The following is a 13,490-nucleotide window of genomic DNA, read 5'->3' as shown; positions in this document are numbered from 1 at the left end:
CAAGAAGTGAATCTCAGCATGATTTGAAATGGGGGCAGAGAGCTTTCAATTCCAGACAACTCTGAAATCTTCTCTTTGTTGTCGTATTTGAATTCCTTTCTTTGGAAATTTTTTTTTAAATTCTTCCCTCTCTCTTCTATAACTTTTGTCATTTGCTTGTCCTTGTACTCGGATATAAATTTTATGGCAGCAAAGAACCAATAGTCTAAACAGTATTGAAAAGTTCATTTTATATATAGGAATTTGCAGAGAATCTTATGAGATCTGCCCAAGGATATTTATAGTAATTCTTTGAAGGAAAATTGGTGCTGATATCAGAGACACATACGTGCATATCCTTGTTGCTGCAGTATTCATTGTTGCTGACACATAGTGCCATCAATGAAAGAAGGGATAACACAGATGTGGGACATAGACACCTTAGAATTTATTCAGCCATTAAAAGAACAATATCCGGGCTGGGGTTGTGGCTCAGCAGTAGAGAGCTTGCCTAGCACATGTGAGGCTCTGAGTTCGATCCTCAGCACCACATAAAAATAAGTAAATAAAATAGGGGTACTGGGTCCAACTACAACTAAAAAATAAATATTTAAAAAATAACAATATCCTATCATTTACAGCAAAATGGATAAACCTGGAAGACATTATGTTAAGTGAAAGAAGTGAGACACTTCTTAAATTACCACGAGTTTTCTTTAATGTAGATGTTTTTAAAAGTTGATTGTGGAATGTATAATGGCAATTACTGGATGCTGGGAAGCTTTAAGGGGCAGGAGGGTGAGGGAGGTTGGATCAGGGAACTTACACACAGTTCCATAGAAGTGATGGATTCTGGTCTTCTACAGAGGAGGAGTTACTCTACCTCATGATAAACTATTATGTATTGTATGAATAACTAAAAGAGGCTCCAAACACAAGATAATGAGGAGACGGAAATGTTAATTACCCTGATTTGATCAGTACACATTCTGTACATGTATTGAAATATCACACCAAGCCCCTTAAATATGTATGATTCTTTAATATTAATCAATAATCTTTTAAAAAATATTTGAGAAGACGGAAATGTTAAATACCCTGATTTGTTCATTACGCACTCTACACATGTATTGAATTATCGCATTATTCTCTATTGATTTTTACAATTAATTACTTTTACAAAAGAAAACAAAAACAAATTGGTGCTGAACATTAAGCGGATCTCACACAGTGCCAGTCTAGAAGAGGACCACAGGCATCTAATCTAGAAGTAGCCCTCTGCATCAAGCCTTCCCAACCTGCCTTCCTCCTCCAGAGGGCAAATGCTGCTCTGTCCTCCCTGCCTGGGAAGGTCTGGCCAGGTGAGGATGCTCAGTGCCTCACCTGAAGGCCCTCCTCCCAACAGTGCGGTTGCTGGTTGCTGGTTGCTGGGCCTGCTCCTCTCCCTTGGCTCCTCTGCTCTGCTGTGCGAGGGCCATAGTCACTTCCCTGCCGGAGCACACATGCTACCCACCTCCCCTCCACATCCCCTTGTCCATGGCTTCAGACTTGCCCAGCCTCCAAGGGAGGTTTTCAGTGTTCATTCTTCTCTCCTTTTCCTCTCCTGCTAGGTTCTTTTTCCTCCCCTTCCTCTCAGCATTTTAAAATTATAACACCAAAAACTGTCCTGTCACAGGGATGTAAATCTGCACATGTTAGTAGGAAGACCTTGTATTAAATGTGAACTAAGACACTAAAAAGTAAAATTTCAGGGCTATACAGTTCTTGTTTGTTTGTTTTCTTAATGTCTCAATGTCCTATTTAAGTTGGTATAATAATTTTCCCTGTATGAATTTATCCATGTTTAATTAAACTAGTTTTCTTTAAGAATTAAACCCAACACTCAGATTATTTATTTGTTAGGTATTGTTTTGCTTTGCTGACTTAAGTACTTACAGACATCTGAACACCTTTTACACTATAGTGTAATAGACTCTGCAGACACTTGAAGTATTGAAATAAGAGGCTCTGCCTCTGTTCTCCATCTTATAGTTCAGCGGAAGAGACAGAAAAATGATATGAAAATTCAGGAATATGCTGTAAGAAAACACAGTGCTGTGGGATCATTGGAGAGCAGCTGACGTGGACTGGGCCCAGGGTTGCTGGAGATTTGTGGATAGTTTCTCAAGAGAGATGATATCAAAATTCATGCCTGATAAGGAGTAAGGCAAAGAAAGGAATAAAATACTTAATGTGGAAGTAATATAATCTGCGAAGCCAAGGTGATCTTGGTGAACTTGTCACATTTTTGGACCTCCTGGACCTGGGGACACAGGACATGCAGCCAGAGACAGGTTCCATGCAGCAGGGGCTTGCTTGTGTTGCCTGGAAGATGGTCTTAGCATTGAAGGTGAAGGCCAGGTACTAAGCATTTTATCAGAATGGCATTTGATAGGCATTTTAGGTAGTTTATTGTGGTAGTGCCAGAGGATAGAATGGTTAGGGGGAAAGAGAGGCCAATTGACTAATTTAGGAGTCTCAGGAAGAAATGGTAAGTTCAGAAGTCAACGTGAACATGAACAAGAGAGCTGGGGTTCTGTGGGGTGTGTCCTACCAAGTCTTCATTGCAGAAATGAGAGGAGGAGGCCGTCTGGTACCTAGGCTGTGCATGGAGCTGTGTGCTGGTGCTGTCCTTTGGGAGAAAGAAAACAAGAACAGATCAAAATGGGAAGATGGCCAGTTGGGTCTGGGATGTAAAGAGATTGATCTATCTTTGGAACCAAGTAGAATTGCCTAAAAGGATATATGATCCGACCTGGGGATATACCTATTGAGAATCATGTTAAAATCCTGGGGGAGGAGTCACCACATTCTTTACCAAGGTCCCAAGTAAAAAGAGCAATGAGGGACCACTGAACCCAGGGAGAATCTTACAGGAAAAGAAACGAGAGACCTGAAAAGAGAGCGGTGCCACTAAAATCAGGGTAATTTAGTGCTTCAAGGGGGCATGAGTGGTTAGTCAGGGAGTTAATAATAAGAAAGAGGAAGTGCATTAGGGCATTAGGCACTTGAAGAAACTTGATAAGGTGCAGCTGTTATAGCACAGTTTGATTAGAAACAGGTTACCATTAGTTGGGGTTTAAATGGCAGTAAAAGTACATTTCTCTAGTGTGATTGTTTACCCTTTTCCAGTGTTTCCTGATAGCAACTGAATTTTTTGGACTCACCTGGGAACTGAAGATGGCTTATAAAATTGTTCTGGTGAGACCTTCTCCAAGGGAAAAACAGGCAGGGCAGTAACTGTGTGAATGGCGTGGTGTCTTACTTTCTTCCCTGCGGGGCTTGGCATTCCGTGGCTGTGCTGTGCCTTCTGTAGATTGGCTAGCCTATCTGTGGACACACACTAGAGAAGTGCTGTTCAACCTATTTTTAGTTCATATTCTCTTCCAAATATGGGGGGGAGTGTCCTGGCCACCCGAGCCCCAGGATTTTCAAAAGGCTTTCCCTCATCTTCTCCCTGTTCTTCCTTGGGCTGGATCTAAGCCATGGACCTCTGGGTCAGACCTTTGAATCTCCCTTCAGGACTGGGGAAAACTGCTTCATCTGTCGTTTTCCAGCCTGACGTCCACTACTCTTTTCTCCACAATCGAACTCACTATTCTTTGCCCAAAACATGTTTGTCTAAGTCCCTCTCTTTTAAAGCCCTACTTAAAATTTCAGCCTTCCACACAGCATTTCCAAACAAACTGCTGTAAACTCCCTTTATCTGGATCGATTTTCTCACTTTCTGTCTTATTCCATTTGGCTGCAATCACAAAATTCCATAAACTCTATAGTTTACAAGCAGAAATTTATTTCTTACAGCTACAGAGGCTAGAAAGTCCAAGATCAAGGTGCTGGCGGATTCAGTTTCCCAGCCCTGGCTCATGGACGTTCTCACTGTGTCCTCACACGGGCAGTGACAGCTGAGCTCGTGGGGCCTCTTTTAGAAGAGCCCCTTGTAAGGGCTCTGCCTTCATGATCTGCTCACCTCCCCAGGCCCTACATCTCAACACCATCACATCTGTGGTTAGGTTTCAGCATATGAATTTTGAGGAAGAAAAAACATTCCGACCAAGCACTCTTTCAAACATTTTTTTCTTTCTCCTTTGGGCCTCAAAATAGTCCAATCATAAAATAAAATTCATTAAGTTATATTTTTCCTCATATTCTAAATTAAAAACATAATTATACACTTCAATCAAAGATGAAATAACTGTTAGTTTACCCAGTGAGAGTCAAATACAACAAATAGGAAGTTTTTGATTATCTACCTTATTTCAAGAGGAAAAGAGTGAAAGAGAGCCCCTACCTCCCACCTAGCCACACAGTATACAAGTCCTTTGATTGTAAAGAAGTCTTCCACTGAGGGAGATATGTGGGAAGATGCTCATCAGAAAAACACCTGTGGTGATCCCTCAGTAAGTTCAAAGCTGTAGGCGAGGAAATACAACATTCCATCTCCATAGAAACTGTTTAAAAACTTGGTTCTACCTTGGCCTTTCACTTTCAACCATGAGTGACAGAGAATTGGTTTGGGAGACTGGATGTGATCCTCAGAGTGCTGTGCAGGTAAAACAGCAGAAAGGATGCCATCAGCACTTGTCTGAACTCTGTCACCATAATTTATCATAATCCAATTCTAGGTAAAGTCATGGAATTGGGGAAGTGATGCTGTTTCCTTCACCCCTCCACAGTCCCCTTAGCGAAGGACACAGTGTGCTGTGTCACGTGTGCTTAGTTCAGTTGAGCATTCCTTCAGCAGCTTCCTTTGAAAACAAAAGGTTACCACTGCGGTAACAATGAATGGTGAAGCCATTTGCTGTCACCAGCAGGGAAACGATGAGCCTCTGGGAGGAAGGCCGGCACAAGGAGAAGTCTCTAGGTCAAGAGCTCAGTCTACTCCAGCTGCCTTGTGCTGCTTCTCAGCCATTGAGGGACCCTCGCACCCTCCCGAATTTGGAAGCATTTCAATCTTATTTGTTCCAAACATGACCAAAAGTAAAAGTGAGGAAAATATATACAAATGAAGAAGTCAGGCTGGGGCAAGGAGGGAGTTGAGGGTGTTTATTCAAACAACATACTTACCCTGGATATTTTGAAGCTCTTCCAAGGAGTGGCAAAAATGCATCCTCCTGGGCCCATGCACACGCACATAACACAGGTGACGTGGAAGTACACACCCACCTGCCCCAAGAACCTCTGCTCTTCCAACAAAATTTTACTGAGAAAAAAAAAAAAAAAGCATTCTGTATCTCTGGTTCACCAGGAAGGATTTTTTTAAAACCACTCTCCTATATGTCTAAAAAAAACAAAAACAATAAAAAACTGTCTTTTTAATTGTACATTATGCTAGAATCCATTTTGATATAATTATACAAACATGGAATATATCTTATTCTAATTAGGACCCCAGTATTGTGGATGTACACGATGGTGAGATTCACTATGATGCATTCATATGTACATAGGAAAAATTTTTTCAATATTTGAATTTTGATATTTGACTTAGAGGTATATAGAATAAGTGTAACAATGAAATTTTTAAAAAATGCTTCATTTTTCAGGAAGCAAGTTTCAGGGCATAACCCAAGATGATAGGCATTTATACATGTACACACACATACACACAGACAGAGACACACAGGTTATAAAATAACCTCTGGATCTGAACAGCTGGAAATTTACCAAAAATAATGTCTTTCAGAGACATACAGCATGTTCAGCATATGAAGTGCCTTCATCATTGTCTCACTTGATTTGCCTAGCAGTGTCTTAAGCAATCAGACTCTATATTTTATTTTCTATTTCTTAGATGAGAAAACTATGCACAGAGCAACATTTTGAGTGCATGGTAAATCTTATAACAGTCTAGGAAATTTCTGAATTCAAGTCCTATATCCTTTGCTATATAGGAATATAGGAATATATAAATTTTATTGGACTATGTAAGAAAAGGTAACCAGTTTTAAATATCTTTTGTGCACTGAGTGGTTCAACTAGATATAATATAACACTCATATTGCTAGTCCATCCTCATTGTCTTGAAAAAATCCGGGTAGGTTTTTCCTCCCCAATAAATATTTTGTTATGAGAATCATTATATATACAAATAAATCAATAACACAATAAACAATGTATCCCAACCAACTACTTTTAATTTTTTAATAACTTTATCACACAAAGATGCTCCTGGCCTATAGTGATTGAGGCTATTGGACTTACAGTAACCCTGCTGTCACTTGAAAATATTGGAAAGAGCATTCAAACACCTCACCTGCTGGACTTCATAGCTAAGCAACTGTTGAGTGGACACTGTTCACTGTCACAATCTCCTGGCTCACTGAGAGCTCTGACTTGCACTTCTGTCTGGCATCATGAGATAGTGCCAAGGTCTGTTAGTTAGGTTCTCATCACAGTGACAAAAATATCTGAAAAGAACAAATGAGAGGAGGAAAAGTTTATTTTGGACCCACAGTTTCAGAGGTTCAGTCTGTGGTCAGCCAACTCCATTGCTTTGGGCCAAGATGATGGTGAAGAAAGTTTCTAAGCTCATGGCAACTAGGAAGCAAAGTGGAAGGGAGGATCCACGGACAAGATATACCATTCCCAACTTCTCCCCTGCTCTACCCATTACCTACTTCCAGCCGTGCCACCACCTGCCTTCCATTGCCACCCAAAAGTCCATTCAAATTATTAATCCATCAAACATATTAATCCACTGATTAAGTAAGGCTCTCATATCCTAATCATTCACTTTTGAACAATCCTACATTGTCACATGGGCAATATATATATTATCACTAAATATATATAACACTAAATATATATAACACTCATATTGCTAGACCAAGAACTGACTGAAATTCAAAATTTGAAGTACATTCTTTAGTGAATGCAAACTGCTTTCACAATCATAATGATAAAAGATGAAAGGTCAAACTGGGAACCATTTGCATGCTCTATCTCTACCCGTAGGTGTATTTTCTTTTTTAATCATTTGAAAGTAAGTTGCAGACATCACATTGCATTATCCTAAATACTCCAGAATGGGAAGTGATGTTTAAAAACCAAGATCCAAGCAATAGGTATGCTTGTTTCTACTGCGTGGTATTGCTTCTAGACTTCCAGTGACCAGAACTTAAAAAAAAAAGTGTCTATATTTGTGTGAATATATGTACATGGTATATGTATATACATATGTGACATATGTGAATATATATGCAAATCATAAGTTAATAATGTTGATGCTTTGGAATTAATTTTAATATATATTTTTAAAATTATTTGGTTTATGTTTTTATTTCTTTAACCTAAAAACATCCAAGTTTGAAACAACACGCTTATTTTATGCTATAATATATAGTAACAAGTTTCAAAGTAATAACATCTCTATTACCATAAACTATAAAACTACTGAGTGAAATTTAAGATTTTGTGGCAGGTGTTTCTGATTTCAGAGAATTGTGTCTTAAAAATTTTCACTTGAAATAGTAAGTTTTGTTGTTTCTAGAGCTCTTGGTATTAATTTCATCTGCTCTTAGGCTCATTTGTTGCAGTTTGAAGTTATAAAACTTTATTTTTCAACTATTAACATGATTACATAATTCAGAAGGCATAATTCATGATTATATAATTCAGGAAATGTATCACTTTTATTCCTGTCTCTACAGCATCACCATATTATTTCAGAATATTCCAGGTTCTTGTAATAACAGTAAACAAAAACAAAACAAATGAGTATATGTATTATCATTTCCCCTTATTTTTATATAAAATTTGTATTCTATAAACATTTGCCTGTGTATCCCTTTTTGTACTGGGCGGTACATTTGGAGACTACTCCTATCAGAAGCAGTCCATCCTCATTGTCTTATTATGGGTCCTTTGTGTTTTATGATGTGGAGAAGCCTTAGTGTGGCAGACTTTACCTACTTGCAGCTTTTTGAAAAAACAAACTGGAAATTCAGACTAGGGAGTGCTGTGGGTTGTGGGTGTGTGTTTTTCAAAAAATATTTGTTAGGGACTTCTGTGTACTTTCCTGTTAAGAATTATTTTGCTCTCAAAGCAACCACACGAGATAAAGATGGTAAGACACAATTTTAAAGGTGAGTAAACCAGGTCCCCCAAAAGGCAGAGTGATTTGGTAAGGGTTATTGTGCCTATTAAAGACACATTTCAGAATGTCAGACAGACCTTTTAACCCTCTCTGCTCCACAGTTCCATTGTCAACTACATGATTTATAAGTTACCACGCTGCCATTCTGTATGGAAGAAACAATTTTAAACAGTAAACACATTAAGCAAATACAATGACCATGTAATTCTTCTGTAACAAAATTATGCTTACCTTTTGTTGCATGTAAAAAAGCTTTTCAGTAGAAAGAAATGAATGGATGTGATCAGTTCTTATCAAGGAGGAAGAATATTCCATTTTAGCTCAGATACTGGAATAGCAAATCTGAATCCTTTTCCGTTCTGGAAAATGGCACGGTGAGAGAGGGGCCAGATTGATTCATTGCATACGCATTGGCCTTTCCAGTTGTCTTATGACAGGAAGCCAATGTCAGCCCTATTAGCAGCCCTCCAGGTAAAAGCACACAGTATAGAACATTGGCCATATTTTACCAGGCAAGTTTAATGTACAAAAATATTGCTCAAGGGACAGTAGAGAAGGATTGATTTTCTCCTGAGTGATGCTACCTATTAACAAGTGGGCACTCTGAAATTTTGATAACAGTAATTGAAAAGCTAGGAATAGGCCTTCATAATTTTTTCTGAGCATATTTTACACTGTACAGTATTTCAGTAGAAGAGAAAAACTTATGAAAAATAAAAGATGTTGAACAATGTTTTTTTTTTCATGTATTCATTCAGCCAACATATTATCGAGGGCTTCTCAGTATGGGGCATTTTGCTACACTGAGGATGAATAAGAGGGACTGAAAGAGTTAACAGTCTATTCACTAAACAAGTGTTGCAGAATAAAATAAAATAAATTCAATAGTTACAAATACACCATTCAGAATATCACGGGAGTCCAGAGAAGCAACATAACATTCCTACAGAAAGCTAGAAGAAAGATTCCTGGAAAGGTCGTTGCTAATGTGGGCCCCCAAAGCAGGCAGATGAGTGGCGGTCCTGAGGAGTGAAGGGTAGAAGGCCCCCATAGGGACCACGTGAGCAAGGCTGGGTGGTGAGGACAGCACACAGCATGTGTGGGAGAAATCTAGAAAGGCTGCTGTTTCTGGGGAAGAAACCAAGGCTACAGAAAGAAGACAGGAAGCCGTCCGTGAAGCATCACTTTAGAATTTAAATAAGAGATCCTTAACTTCTGTGGATTTGTGAGCCCATTTGCGAAACTTATGAAAAGCATGAATGTTCATTTTATATACATTCAGATTTTTAAATATCATCTTAAACATTTATAGAAGCTCTGAGCCTACATAGACTTCTATATGGAAACCTGCCATTTCAAACAAATTCTCGTGATTTTACCTTGTTATCTTCGCAGTTAGCAAGGAGAGGGTTCAGGTATATTCATACCTAGGAGCTTCCATTGAGTTAATAAAAAAACTGTTAAATGGGGACAATGGCCAAAATTCTTCAATAATAATAGTAAAAATAGTGTTGGTGGCTAATATTCTCACCATGTGCTAGGCACTATGCCAAGTAATTACATGTATTAACTTGATTTTCTTTTGTAAATTTTAATAAGAAACTCATATGTGAAATACACATTATTATCCCTATTTCTCAAATGAAAAAAAAAACACTGAAATCTAAGGTCTCATTCACAACTAGTAATATGTAAAGCTGACGCACCAGATATTATGACTGAACATTGCATTAGCTTTCCATCACTGTGACCAAAATATCTGACATGAACAACTTAGAGGAAGAAGTATTAATTTTCTTCCCCTCGTGGTTTCAGAGGGTTCCTTCCCTGGTGGCAGCCTCTAAAGCAGAACATCATGGCAGAAGGTTGTGGTGAAAGAAAACTTCTCAGCTTATGGCAACTGAAAAACAGAGGGGAGGGAGCAGTGAGGGACAAGCTCTCATCCCCACGGACTTGTCCCCACTGATGTAGGCAGGTGGGGCCTGGCTAGAGGAAGTAGGAGTCCTTTTGCCTGTCAGTGGGCTGATTATTCCACTGTTGAGGTCAGAGCCTCATGCTCCAGTCACTTCCACCTCTGAGCCTTGCTGCATTAGGGATCAAGCCTTCAACACATGAGGCATGAGGTTTGGTGGACACTCATATCCAAACCCTGTGCCAATTTTATCCCCTCTCTGAGACAAAAATTGTTGAAATTGATTTCAATGTTAGGCTAGAAGCCCAGACTGATTGGCCATAGATGTAACTCAGTAAGAAAAACCTTATGTTCTTTCCATTAACCTAGCATCTTAGATTTAAAGATTTCTCCCCTTTAAAGTACCTATCCGTAACACCATTTCAAATAGTAGTAAGTATAGTTACAGAGATATTGTGTATTATTCAATGGACTGCCATCAAGGAATTTTATTTTTACAGCCAAGTAGTGCATAATTCTTTCAAATTCTTATCCTTAATGTATACTTCATTTCATACAATTTTGTGTACCAAATTCTAACTTAGTACTTGGCATTAAAATGTTGATTTGTAATGTTAAAAAAAAATAAAGGAATGCTACAAATCTTCTCCTCTATTCCTTTTATCAACAGTGCTTTTTACCTACAAATTGCATTTCTATCCCCAAAAGGAGCCATACAATTATTCCAACTGATGCAGAAAAAGACATTTGACAAAAGTCAGCATTCGTTCATGTTAAAAACACATACACACAAGTCTGTCAAACCAAAAAAGACATTTATTCCAGTAATGCTTTTTTTTTTTTTTTTTTTTTTTTTGCAGAAGAATCATATTTAAAGGAAGGAAAGCATTCAGAACCATTAGAAGGGAAATGAGAAGGAGACTGTATATCAAGGTTAATTACATGTGGCAGCATAGATAGTTAAGGAGTGAGTGTATGAAGACACAATGCGGTGTCCAGCAAGGTGCTGTCTTGGAGCCTGTGGTCCTGAGTGGGAAGAGTGAGTCTCAGCTGCATTGTACACTGATGGCAAATCCTGGGGAGCTGACTCTCCTTCACCATCTATGGCACTGGAATCAAAATGTTCATGAAAGCTAAAATGTTTGAGAATTGTGATGTTTGGGGTTTGTTGGGTCTTTTGTTGTTGTTGTTGTTGTTTACTTCTTTAGGGTTCAATTGGAAAGAATTGAGCTAATCATGCTTTCAATTTCTTTGCACATAATGATAACTGTCAGTTTATTTCATTGTTTAGAATTTCTTGATTTTTCTCCTGTTCCCCTCAAGGATTCCCTTTCCATCACATAAGAAACCATCCTAACATATAGAATCTTTTGTCAATATGTGCTTTGCAAAGTGTATATTCTTTTCCTGACTATCTTTGAAAGATATTTTTGCACATGCCTATAAAAGTAAGGTAGTCTTAAAAACTGTAGTTACAGTACTATTATTGTATCTAAAGTTAAAAATAATTGTTTAATACAATAAAATATAATGATTATAATAGTTAAAGATATAATAACAGTTAATATAATAAAATACAATGATGATAGTTTTATAGTTTGTTTTTTGAATAAGGCTTCAAAAAAGGATAGTACATTAAAATTGGAGATGTATATATATGTATGTATTCATATATGGTCTCTTTCTGTCTACACATCACTTTCTTTCTGTCTGTATCAATTTTTCCTCCCTCCCCCCATCCCCTCTCTCTCTTCTCCTTTCTTCCCTTAACATTTCTCCTGGAGAAAATTTTCCCTTGGTTCTACAATCTAAGCTCTTCACATGACATATATAATACAATTTGAGTTTTTAGTTTTGCAATTTGTAGTTAATTCTAGAGCTGTGAGGAGAATAGTTAAAAACATTTTTTTATGGGGGAAACTCCCGAGATAGGTGTCATTACATCATGATATTTGTCTCTTGGGGTGTTCAATCATTGATGATTATTGCTCACATGTATCTATATATTAGTGCTTGTATGACACTAATTACAAAATCCTATCACTTCTGTGAGATCTATTGCCTGTAATCCTTCTGTAAAGTATTTTCTTATGGAAGAGGCTCCCTCCTATGGCCACTAGGTTGTCCAGAGAAATACTTGATATAGAAAAGCAGAGCATGATCTACTAATTCTTTTATTTACTATTTTACAAACTACTGAGTTGTTTTCCTAGCTTGCTTTACCATTGGTTGAAGCTTTGGTTTTTATTTTATTTTTTTTAATCTCATGGTTTTGAACTATACATCATCAATTTACTCCAGTTATTATCTTTATTGCTGCTCAAAATGTCCCTTCTTTGGCCAACAGGAACATTCAACTTGCCTCTTGAATCCTCTTGACATGATCCCCATAGTCTTGGATAACCCTATTTCTATTTCTGGAACACATTCTCTCTTGCAAGTTTCTTGCACATTTTCTGCTGCAGACTTGGAATTTCTCCAGGGGCCCTTTTGTAAGAAAAATATTCAGAGACCACAATCTAGGTATCAAGGAAGGTATTTATAGCTACTAAGTTGGTTTGGTAGAAAAACTATGGCTTTTGTCTTTTGGGAAGATTATTTGAGTTCAAACTTTCCAAGCTCAAGACCACAGGGAAATAATATCTTTTGATGAACAGAATTTTAAAATTTTGATAAAATCTGGAATAGTTTTACCAAACTAGAAGTAAATGAGAGATTTTCCTGTTTTTGAATTGTGTTTTTAAAATTATCTCTATTTCCCTATTTATACTCATATGTTATTCAAATCTCTGGATGTTGGTACATAGGAATCACATGGTATCTCAGTATATTAATTTGTATTTCTGTAATCAATAATGACTGTAAACACCTCCTCCTGTGTTTCCTAATTTTTACTTATGTTATATAGATGTTGGGGCTTTTTTTAAAGCTAATTTATGGGTGTTCCCTATATAATTCAAATATCAGCTTTGAACATTACAAAATAGCTTCTCTGATTCCATCACCTGCCTGACTGAATGTCCTGAGCAGATCCATGGTTTAGTTTCTGGGTTGTTGGATGCTAGCATCATTTCCTGGGAGAGGAAGGAGGTGGGCAGGGTAGGAACTGGAAGGTTCTTTGTTGTCAGAGAAGACTACGGAAACTTCAAGTAGGATTCTTGAATAGGGAATCAGGTACATATTGGAACAAACTCTGGATTTTGTTAGTTTAACCTTTCAAGATATTTTTGCTGTTTCTTTAATGTTTTCCTTTTTGTTGTTTTTTAACCTGAAATTTTGTTGTTAAAATTACCTACACATCTATTTAAGATATTGGAATTTAAGGTATTTTGAATTTCATTATGGTGGAGGATTTTTTTTTTTTTGCTTATGTATTTCTTCACAATTTAATTTTTTATCACAAATATTTCATCTAGTTTTACATGGTTACCCAAGGAAATGTGTAGTTCAAACCTTCCTCTT

General features: G+C 37.5%; 1 protein-coding gene and 1 long non-coding RNA gene across 8 annotated transcripts in view; one reads left to right on the top strand and one right to left on the bottom strand.

Moving 5' to 3' along the window:
- The window catches only part of Tpk1 (thiamin pyrophosphokinase 1), a 351,972-nt gene that overhangs the window by 219,137 nt on the left and 119,345 nt on the right, over nucleotides 1-13,490 (top strand). The gene's annotated exons all lie outside the window — the stretch shown is intronic.
- On the bottom strand, nucleotides 1,007-3,414 carry LOC124086093 (uncharacterized). Its single transcript, XR_006849707.2, has 3 exons — nucleotides 3,186-3,414; nucleotides 2,573-2,650; nucleotides 1,007-2,170 (listed from the first exon to the last, which is right to left on the bottom strand). It is a non-coding gene; the product is annotated as an uncharacterized LOC124086093 (long non-coding RNA).

The sequence above is a fragment of the Marmota monax genome, unplaced genomic scaffold (assembly GCF_021218885.2).
Source record: "Marmota monax isolate L192 unplaced genomic scaffold, Marmota_monax_Labrador192_F-V1.1 WCK01_AAM20220418_F8-fsc00122, whole genome shotgun sequence".
NCBI lineage: Eukaryota > Metazoa > Chordata > Mammalia > Rodentia > Sciuridae > Marmota > Marmota monax.
This window is presented reverse-complemented; position numbering and strand designations above follow the sequence as displayed.